A 14,431-nucleotide genomic window follows, 5' to 3' on the forward strand; every position below is an offset into this window, starting at 1 on the left:
AACCTCAGTAAGCTCAAACATTGCATGTTCACCCACCCCGAGTCAGCCAGATGTCAGTAGCCCTACTAGTCAAGCATTCAGCCTGCTCACATGAGGGCTAAAGATGTGTGGAAAGGTTACACACACCCTGGCTCCATGCGCACATTGGCTGTTCATTAGACTGTCATGAATTTAGCATTGGGGATGAAGGGGGTTGTGTGTGCACTCAGTTGAACATTCTTACACACCCCCTTTGGACCTTAGAACTAAAAAATGCCAAGGTCTAAAGAGGAGTTGGGTGTGCATGGGCATTGGTGGTGGGGCTTGCATATATGATCTCATTATACTTTTAGCCCTTGCATAAGCAGGCTGAACACCTGCATCGGGCTAATGCAATTCCAACTAACTATCTCCTTTCAGTTGAAACACTGAGGAAATCTAGTGCAGGCAAGGAGATTGCCCTTATTGAATGGCTTCCACATCTCCATTTGTAGAAAATGTGTACAGATCTTTTCTAGAGAGAAATACATGGAACATTTTGGTGCATTCCTTAGCAACATGCTTTGAGAATGTTCCTTTGGTGTCTCGCGGTGACAAGCCTTTAGAATGTTCTTCTTTTTGCAGCTTTGTTCAGGTCTCATTTCCATAGTAAGGAGACATTAAAAGCCATTTTCTTCTCTCTCTCTCTCTCTCTCTCTCTCTCTCTCTGTGTGTGTGTGTGTGTGTGTGTGTGTGTTTCCTGTTGGATGGAATGGAAAGCAAAACAAAGGATCCCACATTGATTATGAGCCTACAGCAGACAGCCTTAGCAAATGTTACTGGATGATACTGGGTTGTGTTTTTCTTTTTCGTTTCCATTTCCTGTACTGTCACTTTGAATGAGTCACTTTTGTGGCCAAGGCTCAGAGGAAAGGATATGGTAAAAGGACAAACAGAAAAAAAGATAAGAGATGGAATTACATGACCAAAGTCTGAAGTCACCACAAAGACAACTTAAAGATTTTAAAAGGTCCATGCAGACAACAAATGTGACTTCAGTCCTCTAAAAAAAAAAGGACTAATTCCTTTAGGAGGAATTCTTTATCATTAAAACAGCAATGCCACTGTGCTCTTGCCAAAACCCCATGCATTTTAATGAAGCTCGCACAATGGATTGTGTCCAAATCCACAACAAGCTAGAAGTCCTTTTGAGACAACACAGACACATATATATAGACTGAGGGTGCTTCCAGATGGAGGGGTATTAGCACTACCAATCAAAAGGTATTGTACAGTAGTTCCCGCCCCATCCCCAATGGAATTCCTGCAATAAGAAAAAGAGAAAACAGCGGTCCGAAAATGTGGGAGGGTTACGAGGGGAACATAATGATGTTTGGACCCTCTGGAAAGTTCTGTGAGTGAGGTAGAGCAATGGCCCAAAAAAGCCTAATCTGGAAGCACCCAGAATGCATATTTGGAATGGGGGGTTGGTATGGATTATGCCTGCTGGGCCTGTCTCCCTATGCACATTCATCATAGCTTCAGAACAGAACTGAAATGCACACCATGTACATTCATAGGTTCTGCTCATGCCCCTGTGGACAGCTTGTACATATGTAAGCTCTGCTCAAGAGTTACGATGACCATGCACAAGGAACAGTAGGCCCAGTAGGTGCATGTTCAGATAGCACATTTAATGTCTGAACCCTTTTGAAAGCAGCACACAAATCCTAAGAACTGTAATATGAGCAATAAAAGCTACCAGTGCAGTGAGTCAGGGGTGCAAAGAGGTAGAGTGAGATATACTGGAGTAGATCAGCAAGGATTTCTGACTCCCAATGGTTTAACATTAGGGAAAACAAAATGTGCAAATTTCTTCATGAATAGGACAAAAAGAACTTGAGATTTAAAAAAAACCAAATGTTTGAGAAAGCAGAACTGAGAGATTAGTCAAACCAGGGCCAGGGCTTTTGAGTCCTTAGCTCTTAAAAGTCTGGGTTTGAATCCCTGTGGATGCAACCAGGTTTGTGGTGCCGAATTGTGGCTGCTACCTCTTTTTTCTGACAGGTTCATCAACATGAACAGCTACCTGGCAGGCAGGTAGACCAGGGGCCGATCTACATTGCACCTGCCATGGCAATGAATGATCTTTGAATTTTCGAATCTTTGAAGATCATGCCTGAATTAGAAAAAAAAACTGCAGAGAAGCCATGATTCTTTGAAGATAACGCCTTAATTAAAAAAAAAAAATCCGAAGTGGGGGATAGGAGGGGGTAAAACTTAGTCTCATTTGAAGGGATAGAACAACCCCCTGCTCAGTGCAGGAAGCCTGATTCCCCATCGGTCGCCCACCCAACTACTGACCGGCGCTGACCCTGCTTAGCTTCTGAGATCAGACAAGCATGTGCACAACCAGCCCTTTGCTTGCTGCCGAGGAAACACTGAGTGCTGAGGAAGCTATGTGTAGGGATGTATGAAAGGCACTTACCTTTCGCGGATTATGCTGATGGTGGGGGGGAGGTGCTCCGTCCCTCCCCCCCCCCCGGAATCCCGGCCGGCCGGCTGTGCTCTGCAGGGATTCTGCGGAGCCGCCGGCCAGCTCCGCCAGCAGCCGGACATCTGGCCGCTGGCTAGCAGGGACGCAAATGGCGGCGGCCGTAGCTGCTGCCGTTTGCGTCCCTGCAGTCAGCCATGATAGGCTACGTAAATGTTTACATAGCCTATCACGGCTGACTTAAAACAACAACAACAACACGTGCACGCAAATGGCGGCGGCCACAGCCGCCGCCATTTGCGTTCCTTATTTTAGCACGTCTTAGTCTACGTCAAGATTTACGTAGACTAAGATGGCGAAAATAAGGGGAACGTAAATAGCATAGTGGACGCCACCATTTGCATACGCGCATTGTTGTTTTTTTTTAAAGTCAGCCGTGATAGGCTACGTAAACATTTACGTAGCCTATCATGTTTTTTTTTTTTTAAACCTAGTCGTGATAGGCTACGTAAATCTTTATGTAGCTTATCATGTCTTTGTTTTGTTTTTAACTGGAAATGGCAGCGGCGGCAGCCGGTCAGAAAACCGGCCGCCACACAGCCGCCAGAGCCACCGCCACCTGGAAGATCCGCCCCAGGTAAGTCTCGTCCCGGGGGGGTGGGGGGGCAGACCGTTCTGCCACAGATTTCAGGGGGCCGAATGCTCTGGCATTCAGCCTCCCCGAGATCCGTGGCGGAATTCTCTGACATCCCTAGCTATGTGATCAGTAGGTGGAAGACGACATGGGGCTGTTGAGAGCTGTGATTGGACAGGAGGGAAATAGAAACACCGCTGTATATGGACAGGCAGGGGAGGGGACTACGACCAGATATGGTAGCGAAGGCGGAAAATCAGAGCACGTTAAGGGGAAATACTGGGACATCAGGGTATTGAAAGAGGGAGCACGGAAGCGGGAATTCCGGCTCCAATTCCAGGTGGGTACTGCATAGTGTGAAGTGAAACCTCATTGGAAACAAAAAAACCCCGTAAGTGTACATCGGCCCCAGGGTTCTCTCTTCATCCTGTACCTATTGAATTTGGCTGGTAGAGATGGATGTTTCAGGTAGTGTTCAGTAAAAATTTACCAACATTGGCATTTTTTTCATAAGCAGGATGAAAAATTAAACTTGAGAGTTAAAAACTTTGAATGTGGGTAAAAAACCCTAAACTGACAAATTCATCTAGGGATGTATGAAAGTTCCGCCACGGAGCTTAGCCTATCATGTAGCCTATCACGGGTGACTTTAAAAAAAAAAAAGCGCGTACGCAAATGGCAGCCCCCATAGGGAGCCGCCATTCGCGTTCCTTATTTGGTCGCTGTAGTCTACATAAATGTTTACGTAGACTACGGCGAAAATAAGGGCAACGCAAATAGCGTTGCCCTTATTTTCGCCGTAGTCTACGTAATCTTTACGTAGACTACAGCGACCAAATAAGGAATGGGAATGGCGGCTCCCTATGGGGACCGCCATTATCCATACGTGCTTTTTTTTTAAGTCACCCGTGATAGGCTACGTGACGATTTACGTAGCCTATCATGGCTGACTTTGCAAATCTAGCCATGATAGGCTACGTTAATCGTCACGTAGCCTATCACGGGGGCGTTTTTTTTTTTCTTTTATTGGAATGGCAGCGGCGGCAGCCGGTCGAAAGACTGGCTGCTGCTCCCGCCCCGGACGAAGACCCGACGAACCGCCGGCCGGACCCACCGCCGGGAGGGACATTCGCCAAAGGTAATTCCCGTCCCGGGGGGGGGGGCGGAGAATTTCTCCCCGAAACTTGTTCGGGGGGCTGAACACGTTGGCGCTCAGCCCCCCGAAGTTTCGGGGAGAAATTCTCCGCCATCCCTACTTGCAACAAAATGTGAACTGTTCTTTCAGAAGGTGTTATTCCTACCAACTCTAATTTGCTGGGATGATATCTTTTACAAGAACAGTTCATACTTTCCCCCTCATCACTCATTACCTCTTACTTTAATATTGCAAAATAAATCGGATCCTGGTGCAATAGTTTTTGGGCTTCTTCTTGGGAGACTAGTCTCCAGCAGTGTGGAAGATGCATAAGCGGCCACCCTACACATTACCCCAAAGAGAAAACCCATCACCCAGAAAAAGGACACAGGAGGACACAGATTTGCATACATGTGCTAATGTATTTGCATACATACACATTTAGAAAAAAAGTACCATCATTTAATTAGAAATGCAATACATCCCACCATAGTGGGGAAGACTGTGACTGGGCCGGTTTGCATGCCACGCCGGTGGTTAATAATCCACTGTTGCTTGTTGACCACCCTGCACATGCCACTCTGATTTACATAATTACCCTCCCTGGATACAGCTTCTTCTTGTGTCATCCGAGCCCAGCAAGGGTGGTTTGTTGGGGTGGTTAACAAACCACCCAGAACTCATGGCTTGTTGTGTGGTCGTTTGTTAACCACTCCAACAAGCCACCCTTGCCAGGTTTGGACAACATGAGAAGCTATGGTGTGTGTGTGTGTGTGTGTGTGTGTGTGGCTTGAACTGGCAAACCAGCACCCATGAGTGCTGCAACCCACCTTGGCTTAAATAACCCACAGTGGGCTGCGGTGATTGTATGAACCAGGTCAATAGATAATCTGTCGGCCTGCTGCTTGGTCTGCTGCCCAGGTGCTCCCTGTTGATGGGCAACTTCAAGGCTCCTGTTTGCTCTCCCTTCTTATGGTTCTTTATCTTTAAATGAGACTTGAACTGAGACAGCCTTGCAAGTAGAGGATGCCTTCAAATAAAGGACTCTCCATTGGAAGCCCTTCAAATGGAGGACTGTCCTCTGTAAAATACTACACATAACTACCCAAAGTATGTGACAAGAAGCATTTAGGATAGTGCTGGGCCATGGGGTCTATTAAGCTCCCCCTCCCCAATTCATAGTTGGCAAAACCAGGATACAGTTCATACATGCACGTATATCCCTTGATTTCTCTACATTTGAGTACTGTGCACTTCGAGAATGGTGTGGAAAGATGTGTGTGAAGTGAATCTACTGAAAGAGATTGTGTTCAAAGTGATGTAAAAAAGAGATATTTCTTTTTTTTTAATGTGTGGGGTTTATCTGTGGTGGCCCATTCACACAGACAAATCATCACTTCACTTTGCAATGGGAAAGAGTCATCAGAAAATAAATAAGGAGAAAAGGAGGCCTCTGTTTTAAAGCAGACTGTGTTTTTCGTTAGTAATTAATCACCAATTAACATTGGTTAAATATTAGACTGAACTTAAATGGACTTAAAAACCTTTAGCAGCATCCTTTAGGGTTTTCCGTTCTACTTGGAACTAATATTTCGATTCTGAAAACAAGTCTTCATGTATGACTTCGTTTTCTCTATAGAGATTTATTTCTAAACAAACAAGGTCAGTCTAAAGAAGTTAGGAAAGTTACACACAGATGGTGATAATCAGACCACGGGCCATTAGAGCACGGTGCTCTGCTCCCAACGCTAGGATTGGATGTTAAATTTTTGATACATTTTAAATGAACTGTAATTGAGTTAATATTGTATTATAATTACAGCTATTGTATTTGTTTTTCTGGGTCTTATTTTTGGGTGAACCACACTGAGCACAGTCTACTGTGGAAAATGCAGTATACAAATAAATTAACAATGACTAGAAAATGTAGGAGCTGGGAGTGGCTTTAGATGTGGATTTATGGTGCTAACACGCCATATACTTTCTACTATGCCTGCCCATCTTAAGAATATAGGCAGCTGCCTTGCATTGAGTCAAATCATTGGTCTTTATTTATTTATTTATTTATTACATTTATATCCCACCTTTCTTCCATTTTGGAACTCAAGGTGGCTACGCTACATGCGGTTCCCAGGTGGTCTCACCTCCAAGCACTGACCAGACCCAGATTTGCTTAGCTTCAGCAAGGTGGTGGCCTAATATGCTTTTAAGACCATGCCCTCAGTATTGTCCACGCTGACTGGCTCTTCACAGTTTCAGACAAGGGTCTTTGGCAGCCCTACCTAGGGATGGCAGGGATTGAAACTAGGACCTTTTGCACTCAAAGCAGGTGCTCTACCAGTGAGTGATAGCCCTCCCATCCAAAGGACCTATTTCTCCTTGTTTCTGGTAAAACACTTCAAGGTAATTTGCCACTGAAATAAAATTGCAGTCTACTTTTTGAAGGCGTGTCTATAGAAATGATGCTTCGTACAGAGCGAGAATCAACATACATACCAACAAGTCAATATTCAAAGCATTCTGGATGTGTAGTTACAGAGATTTTAAACCTTAAGCAGTAAAGGCCAAACTAGAATGACCATGAATGCAACAGCATTTATGTTATTAGCAACTGTGTGAATATCCTTTTAAAAGCAAATTGTGATACTGGGGGCCCCTAATCTGGATTAGGACCCAGGTGTGGAGCTTAGAAAGGTTTTAACCCTTTGCCCCCCACTGCAGTCCCGAGTAAATGAGAATCATCCCCCCGCCCCGCTCCCAATAGCAGCTGTGCAGCCCAGTCTGGTTTAAGGCCTCTAACCTGCACAAGGCTCCTGATCTGGATCAGGGCCCCCACAGTTCAGTTTACTTTTTTTTTTTTTTTAAAGAAGCAATTCACACAATTGTTAATAGTGTGAGTAGGTTCTAGTTTGGCCCTCAGGCTGTGGGGATTTCTACACCAGCCTAAAATCCTGCATTCAAAACGGGGCTTTCCACTTTCCACTTCTCTGTAGATGGCTGTTCAGCATTGTTTCTGTGAAGAGGCATTACACATGTTCCAGGTTTAGGATACTTGCTCCTAGGTTTCTGCCCCCTTCCCTCCTGTTGTGCATCACTGGTGTTTAGGGACTGAGACACAAACAGCACCCCACGGATCTCCCCGGGCCCTGCCTCCCTTTTCCATGCTTTTGGCAAATCCCTGCCACTCAGCCCCTCTGCTGCTCCTCTGCTCTACCCCCCCCCCCGCTGCCGTTCTGCTGCTCCGCCAATCTGCCGCTCTGTTTTGAACAGGCAGGCTGAAAATGTCGAGGAGCCAAAATGGCGCACGAGTGGGAAGGCTGAATGCCCATCACCACCTTGGACATCATGACCACATCCCAAACACCCACACTCAGTGCTTCATTCACACTAGGGGAGAAATACATGGCAAGGACATGGCGCTCCATTTGCACATATCTGGAAAATTACCCCATTTTTTCCATTTGAGGAAAACACAGGATAGGTGAAGGAAATAGTGGAATAATGACTGGACAATGATGATGTCATGTAATGAACCCGCACAATTCAGTGAGTGAGCAACCCTGAATGCTCAATAAATAAACCTGAGGTGTAGAGATCCCCTATAACCTTTTAGATACTTCTGCATCTGCCAATGAACATGTTCAGGATGGAGAACCTGTTAAACGAGATTTAGGGTAGGGATTCTTTGGGCCAATTTATATTTTTCCTTTTCAGTGTGTCTGGTGTTTCCCTGTGACCAGAGAGATCACATTACTGCAGTATAGGATAAGATTAATTCAATAATCATGTTGAATGGACACATTATCATGCCATTGTTGTACTTCCCTGCAAGCCAGAGGTACTGTATGAGGCTAATCCTGCATGATTACCTGACTTAAACATCGCACTTCTGCAGTACAGGAACTGGCTGCTGCCACAAGGAATACGTCACAACCACATAATGTATTAATTTGATCTAAAATGAGACAAAATCATCTTGATATAAAACAGGGGTGGTGCCCCCTGGTTGCTTTTGCAGTCCCCCCCCTGCTGAATTTACTGTGAGGGTGGTAGCGAAGTTGGTGGTGATTTTGCATGGAAACAAGGTGTGCTCTCCCAACGCGCCTTGTTTGCAAGCACAATCTTGCTCTTGGAAGCTTCCCGGGAGTATGATCCTGGTTGCAAATAAAGTGTATGGGAGCGTGCACCTTGTTTCCTTGGAAAACCACTATATGTTCCCGAGAACGTGCCTACCACTGATATAAAGGTAGAGCACAAAAAGGCATCTCACAGCTGAAGATGGCTTCCTTTGCAGAGCAACTCTGCAAGCAATACTAATTGTCACAAAAAGATATAATTAGGGATGTGTATACAAACAAGTACAAAACTTGAGTTTGTCAAAGTTCTCCTAATTCTACTTCAAAGCTTGTTCTGTCTCTTGTGCATATCAGATTGTGAGCTTTGGTTTTTTTTACCTTTTGCATGAAAAATCATGCGTATCTTTGTATTTTTTTTCCCCAAATGCACACATCAGTTGTGTGCATCTTGAACACATCCTTCTCCCACTGACTAAAGCATTTGTCCACATTTTTCAAAGGTACTCTGTGAAATTACAGGGGGGGGGGGTGTCTGCAAATCACACTGCAACCTTGGGAAATGTACAGACATGGACTGCAGATTGTGTTCAAGTCCATGTTCAGTCCCAGATGTGCAAACTAGGTATATCCTGATTAAAAATGAACTGAAATGAATTTATCATACATCCCTAATAATTATTTATGGTAAGACAACTGATAGAAAACTAAGCATTCTATCGTGAATGCACAGACAGTAATCTTTGAATTTAACTGACAGGATAGCTATACCATCACTTCCAGGCCCAGCTACATAACGAGACACAGAGATGGTACTCTGGGTAGTATCCAACTGTGCCATTCCACAAGCGCAAAAGATGTTGAGCTAGCAGAAACTAGGTTTTGAATAGGGCTGTGCACCACTTCGGCCCGAGGCCCAAACCCCAAGTCGAAGCAGGCTGCTTCAGGTCACTTCTGAGGTGAATTGGAGGGGGCACGAAGTGACCTGTAGCACTCGGTGTGCTTCGGAACTTCGCCTCCCCCAGCCCAGCCCCCCCCCCTGGTGCCTCCAGTTCCTTACCTGAGTTGCCTTCTCCACCACCGCTTCTGCCCTCTCTGTTGCTGCTGCTGCCACTGCCTTCGCCGCCATGCCAGCTCCTGAGGCCTGGACACACAGCTACTCTTCTTGCAGGGAGTGACCATTTCTAAAATGGCAACTTCCTGGAACTTCCAGGAAGTTGCCATTTCTAAAATGGCAACTCCCTGCAAGAAGAGTTGCTGTGCATCCAGACCTCAAGAGCTGGCAGCGGCAATGACGGAGAAGGCAGCGGCAGTGGCAAAGGCGGCATGGTGGCAATGGAGAAGGTGACAGCACGGCAGCAGCGGAGAAGGCGATGGCTGTGGCGGAGGAGGAGGTGGCCCACGTAAGGAGCTGGGGGGTTGTGTGGGGGCATCGGGGGGGACCCGAAGTGGGGTTCGCCATCCAAATCCCACTTTGGGTTTGGGGCTGAGTTGGGTTGGGACCCCCCCGAATCTGCCCAAGCTGAATTGGGCCCACCTTGGAAGCCGCAAAGTGGCTTCCGAGTCAGATCGGGGGGTCCCTGCACAGCTGACAGCTCTACTTTTGAACTATGCGCAAGAACAGAATCCAACAAAAGTTACTAAAGTCAAAGTGGGTGCACAAGTGCTTGTGCAACAGGAAGATTCGGCAGAGCTCTGCTAGTGCTATTTGAGTTTGCAGAATGACACCCCTGGATACTGCCCTCTGAAATTATGTTCTCACCCTGGCAGCATTTGGGGGTACCATCATTACATTTTCTTTTTCCTCTCCTAGCTCTGTTTGACTAGTAACAGTGAGTCTCCACGAATTTGTCTCATTCTTTTTTCCCTTGGGACTGAAGCAAAAATATCTTTCTCTGGATTGGAGCTGGTGATTGTAAAAGAGGGAAGTAATTTATAAAGGTCCAAGAGCTCCCGCCAATAGTTTATGCACATTAAACTGGATGTTTCCAGTCAAACTCTGCCATTACATCACCATTCTAGATATTATTTATTGGTGGTGGCCCATCCCCTTTCCTTCAATATATATAGACTGCTGAGCTTCCTTGTTCCTTCCATCCACCTCTGTCCCTAAAATACATGGGGATACAGTTTGACATATCTTCTGGATGTACGTTTATGACCAATTTCCAGAAAAACTGAATCATATTGCTTAACCTTTCTTTTATGTCCTATTTCCTTTTTTATTAACTCTGTCGTTCTGTGTCATACTCACGTACGTTGTTAATTATTTGTATTCCTGTCATGAATTATTTTCGGTACATGTCAAGGCCGATGAGTCATTCAGACTTTGACATATTTCCCTGCTAAGGCAGGTCCATAGACAGAAATTTTGTAATGTGGGTGGCTAATGGTACATGGGTGGCAGGGGCAGCCGCAGGACACAGCTACCTGAGCCTAAGTACAGGTAGCCTAATATCAATATGTTTAAAATTATTGCATTAATACTTAATACAATGAAATATGATTTCATAACATTCTCAATTAAATGCATAGTGCTTGTTCCTGTAGAATTGTACTTATTGGCTGGGATACTGGAAGTCAGGATTAATTCTTGCTGAATGATTATACAGAACGCTGCCTCCAGACTTTGCCTTAATTCCACAGGTAAAAGCTCAATCCTATGCATGTTTAGACAGAGAAAAGGCCTACAACTTCCAGCATGCCTCTCAACCAGCCATGCTGCCTAGGGCATGCTGGGAGTTGGGAGGCCTTTTCTCTGTCTAAACATGCATAGGATTGTGCCCCGCCCTAAGAGTGTTAGGGTGCAATCTTGTGGACTCATGAGATGCTGCCTCTGCTGCTCTATGCTCCACATCCATCACCCACCTATTGGGTGCATCCTATTGTACTTTTGGTGACTTTGGCGCCAACTGAGCAGAAAACAAAGAAGTCTTTAAAAAAAATTAACCATAACTCCCTAATCTCTGAAGCTGTCCTTTGGAAATTTTGCAGGCTTCTTCCTTAGGGACACCTTTATGGTGTACACAATTTTCACAGAAATGGGAAAAAAGCAAAACAGGAAACACCATGGAGTAGGTGAAGGGGAAAAGAATTACTCCCTGCCCCCAAATGTGAAGACTTCCCTTCCACAAAAAACAATGCAAGTATCCTGAAATTTGGCAGGTTTCTTAACTAAGGCCACCTCTATCCTGTATGACATTTTCATAACAATTGCCCACAAGGAACACAGAGTGATAAGTACATGATCTTTTTGTCACCTTCCATCTCTACATGCAGCTCTTGGGGGGGAAAAACCACAACCCTGCATCTATTAATCTGAATCTTAGCAGGCATGATCCCCTCAGAAGGGGCAACTATGCCTGCAAATTTCATCCATTTCTGCCAAGAAATAAAAGAGTTATTGGCAGTTTGCTTTTTTAAAATATCAGTTTTTTAAGGTGCCTAGCTCCATTCAATTCAATGGGATCCTCCCCCCCCCAGTAAGGATTGCCACTAACCTATCTCCAGCTAAATAAAGCAATTCTCATTTATAAAGTTGCAGTTGTCCATAAGTATATATAATAATTGACAGCTTTCTCCCTAGAAGTCCAGTTCAGACCTTTCTGTTTAGTACTGCTTCAAAATATGCAAGTAGTTGCATGAGCAACCCATTCTCCCCCAGAACTAAGGGTTTAAGTCTGCCTTTCTGCCACTGTTTGCATTTTGCATCCTAAGCTTGTCGAATTATGTATTCGTTCATTTTATTTATTACATTTCTATCCCACCCATTAGCCAAAGTGCTCCTAACCTTGTTTACTTTTAAATATGTCCCACTGTGTTCAATGGGGCTTACTTCCAGGTAAGAGAGCTTCGGCTATTGGGCGGTACAGAAATGAAACGAAACAATAAATAAATAAATAAATAAATAGGCATGATTGCACCTTTAATTGTTGCACCTAATACACAGCAAGCAGATTAAAACACTGACGCTCACATCCAATATCTGAAATCCACATGGGAAAAGAAAAAGATGCTTATCCAGCAAATTGAAATGGACAGACAGAATATCACAAGCTACTCACCAAGCAATCTGCAGTGCCAAAGACTTTCAAAGAGGGACAAGAGAATTCCAGGAGTGCTGTATTTGCTTCTTCCCCTTTCTGCTCCAGAAAGAAGACCTTGGGGGCAGAGGAGAACTGAGAGAAAGAGGGAGAGAGAGAAGACAATGTGAGAAATGTAATCTGATCTTCCTGCTTGAGCTCTGTTAGTACAGCTGCAAAAGCCTGATGTGGCTGCACAGCTCTGAAGTTGCCCCTCTTGGAGAGGCGTTGGGATTCCAAAGGATCAGCTGCAACAAGGAAACATTACAACTTCCTGTTCAGAACTCAGTGACCCAGCCTCTGGGATAAACACCCCCTTCCCCTCCTGCTCTCTCTCTCTCTATAGCATGTCTTCGATGTATGGGAAACAGGATGAACAAAGACCTGCTGACGAACTTCAGGCTGCATACCCAGTTACCCCCTCTTTGTTTCCCAAAGAGTTAATGTAAACAGATCTCTGGTCCCAGGATAAATGCTACATTTAGAACATGTTCAGGCTTGGGTTGCACTGTACTGGATTCCATGAATTCCAGCTCTCCCTGTTTATCAGGGAGCAGCCTATGTTTTCTAGTAGCTGTCCGTGGCAAAATGCTGTTCCTGTTTCGCCTTTTGAAAGAACAGTGTGTTGTCCTTAAAGAAATTAGCACAGAGCATGTACACACTTGCAGTTGGAGCTCTTCTGGTTTCGGCCCTATGCTCCTGAGCTCTCTAACAGGAATGTGAATCAGGGATGGGTAAACATTTCATCTCGGTTTGGTTTTGATAAAAATTTACCAAGATTTTTGCAAAGTTCTCCATGTTCACCACAAAAAGAACTTGAGATTAAACAAATTTGGCTGTGAGAGAAACCGAAATCGAAAGATTTGTCCATCCAGAACCACACTTTGGAGTGATTTGCTCTTAGAAGTCGAGGTTTCAATCCCTGTGTATGATAGTGCTCAATGAGAGTTGCCAACTCTTTTTTTGGGGGGGACACGGGATCCTCATCTGTAACAGCTATATGGCAGGCAGATACGTCATGGTCCTATTCAAACTGGGAGTGGTTGTACCTACTGAATTTGGCTATTTGGCTGGTGCAGATGGGTGAGAAAATGTTTTCACTCTGCTTTTGAGAAGAATTTACCAAATTCTTAAAATTCTTCATATTTGGGAGAGAAAGAAGTTGAGTTTTTTTTTTTAAAAAAAAAATTATTGCGGGAGAAAGCAAAACCGAGACTCACCCATCTCTAGTATGGATGCATCTTGGCACTTCTGCATGAATGCAGATTTACCCAGTGCCAAAGAACACATTATGCATTTAATCTCTCTCTTTTTTTCATTGCAACCATGGTACGTGGGGAGAGAATCAGGATCAGAACAACAGTATGCAAGGAAAAGGATTTAACCTTTCTCCCCATGACAATCATGATGAAAATCACCCCCCTTGAAACAGCTGTTTGTCATGGAGGGGAAATTGTTGATTTCTTTTGGGAATGATGTGCCACAGGTGAGTTAACACCCTTTCCCTGTACAACACACTCCTAATCCTGCTGGTGGGGAGGGGGTGGTGGTCTCCCCAGAGCTGCTACTTAAAAGGAAAACACATTAAATGTGATCATGAATTTATTGTAACTGTCATCTTTATCAAAACACAAAATGCCAGGTGTACGCCTTCCTTTCCCCTCCTCCCACACATATTTATGCAAAGAGTAAATGTTGCTGAATGTGTTTAGTTGCAGCAGCCCTATAAGTCACATTCATTATGCATAATACTTATGAGACTGAACATTCTTACATTCAGGAAGAAAAAGGGAAATTGTGAAGATGGCTACAAACAAAAAGTCTTCCTTCAGAAGCCAGGACAAAACAGGTTGTTACGGGGCCAATAAATGCAAGGATGCAGAGAGAAGTTGGTAGTTGTCATTCGTGTGTCAACAGATGTTAATAAATACATATGCACTCCTGTTTTCAATGGTGAAAAGTTGGAATTTAGATGAGATTTCATTCTGGACAACGCTCTTGTTTTACACAGCCCACAGAGGCTTGTTAAAACAGCAAGCATCGCCATTAGGAGGA

The 14,431-nt window shown here is 44.6% G+C and overlaps 1 protein-coding gene across 4 annotated transcripts in view; it reads right to left on the reverse strand.

Annotated features, from left to right (window-relative positions):
- TFPI (tissue factor pathway inhibitor) overlaps positions 1-12,810 on the reverse strand; it is a 61,845-nt gene extending 49,035 nt beyond the window's left edge. For 3 of the 4 annotated variants that reach the window (XM_084815552.1, XM_084815559.1, XM_084815576.1), the window contains exons 1-2: positions 12,761-12,810; positions 12,359-12,472 (exon numbers count right to left, since the gene is read on the reverse strand). The gene's annotated coding sequence lies outside the window, so the exon portion shown is untranslated. Of the gene's footprint in view, positions 1-12,358 lie in introns of all 4 variants that reach the window. The other variant, XM_084815567.1, reaches the window with a different exon arrangement.
- Positions 12,811-14,431: the final 1,621 nt, after the last annotated feature.

The sequence above is a fragment of the Heloderma suspectum genome, chromosome 1 (genome assembly GCF_057233095.1).
Source record: "Heloderma suspectum isolate Gila_16-S chromosome 1, 16-S_ref, whole genome shotgun sequence".
Taxonomy (NCBI): Eukaryota; Metazoa; Chordata; class Lepidosauria; order Squamata; family Helodermatidae; genus Heloderma; species Heloderma suspectum.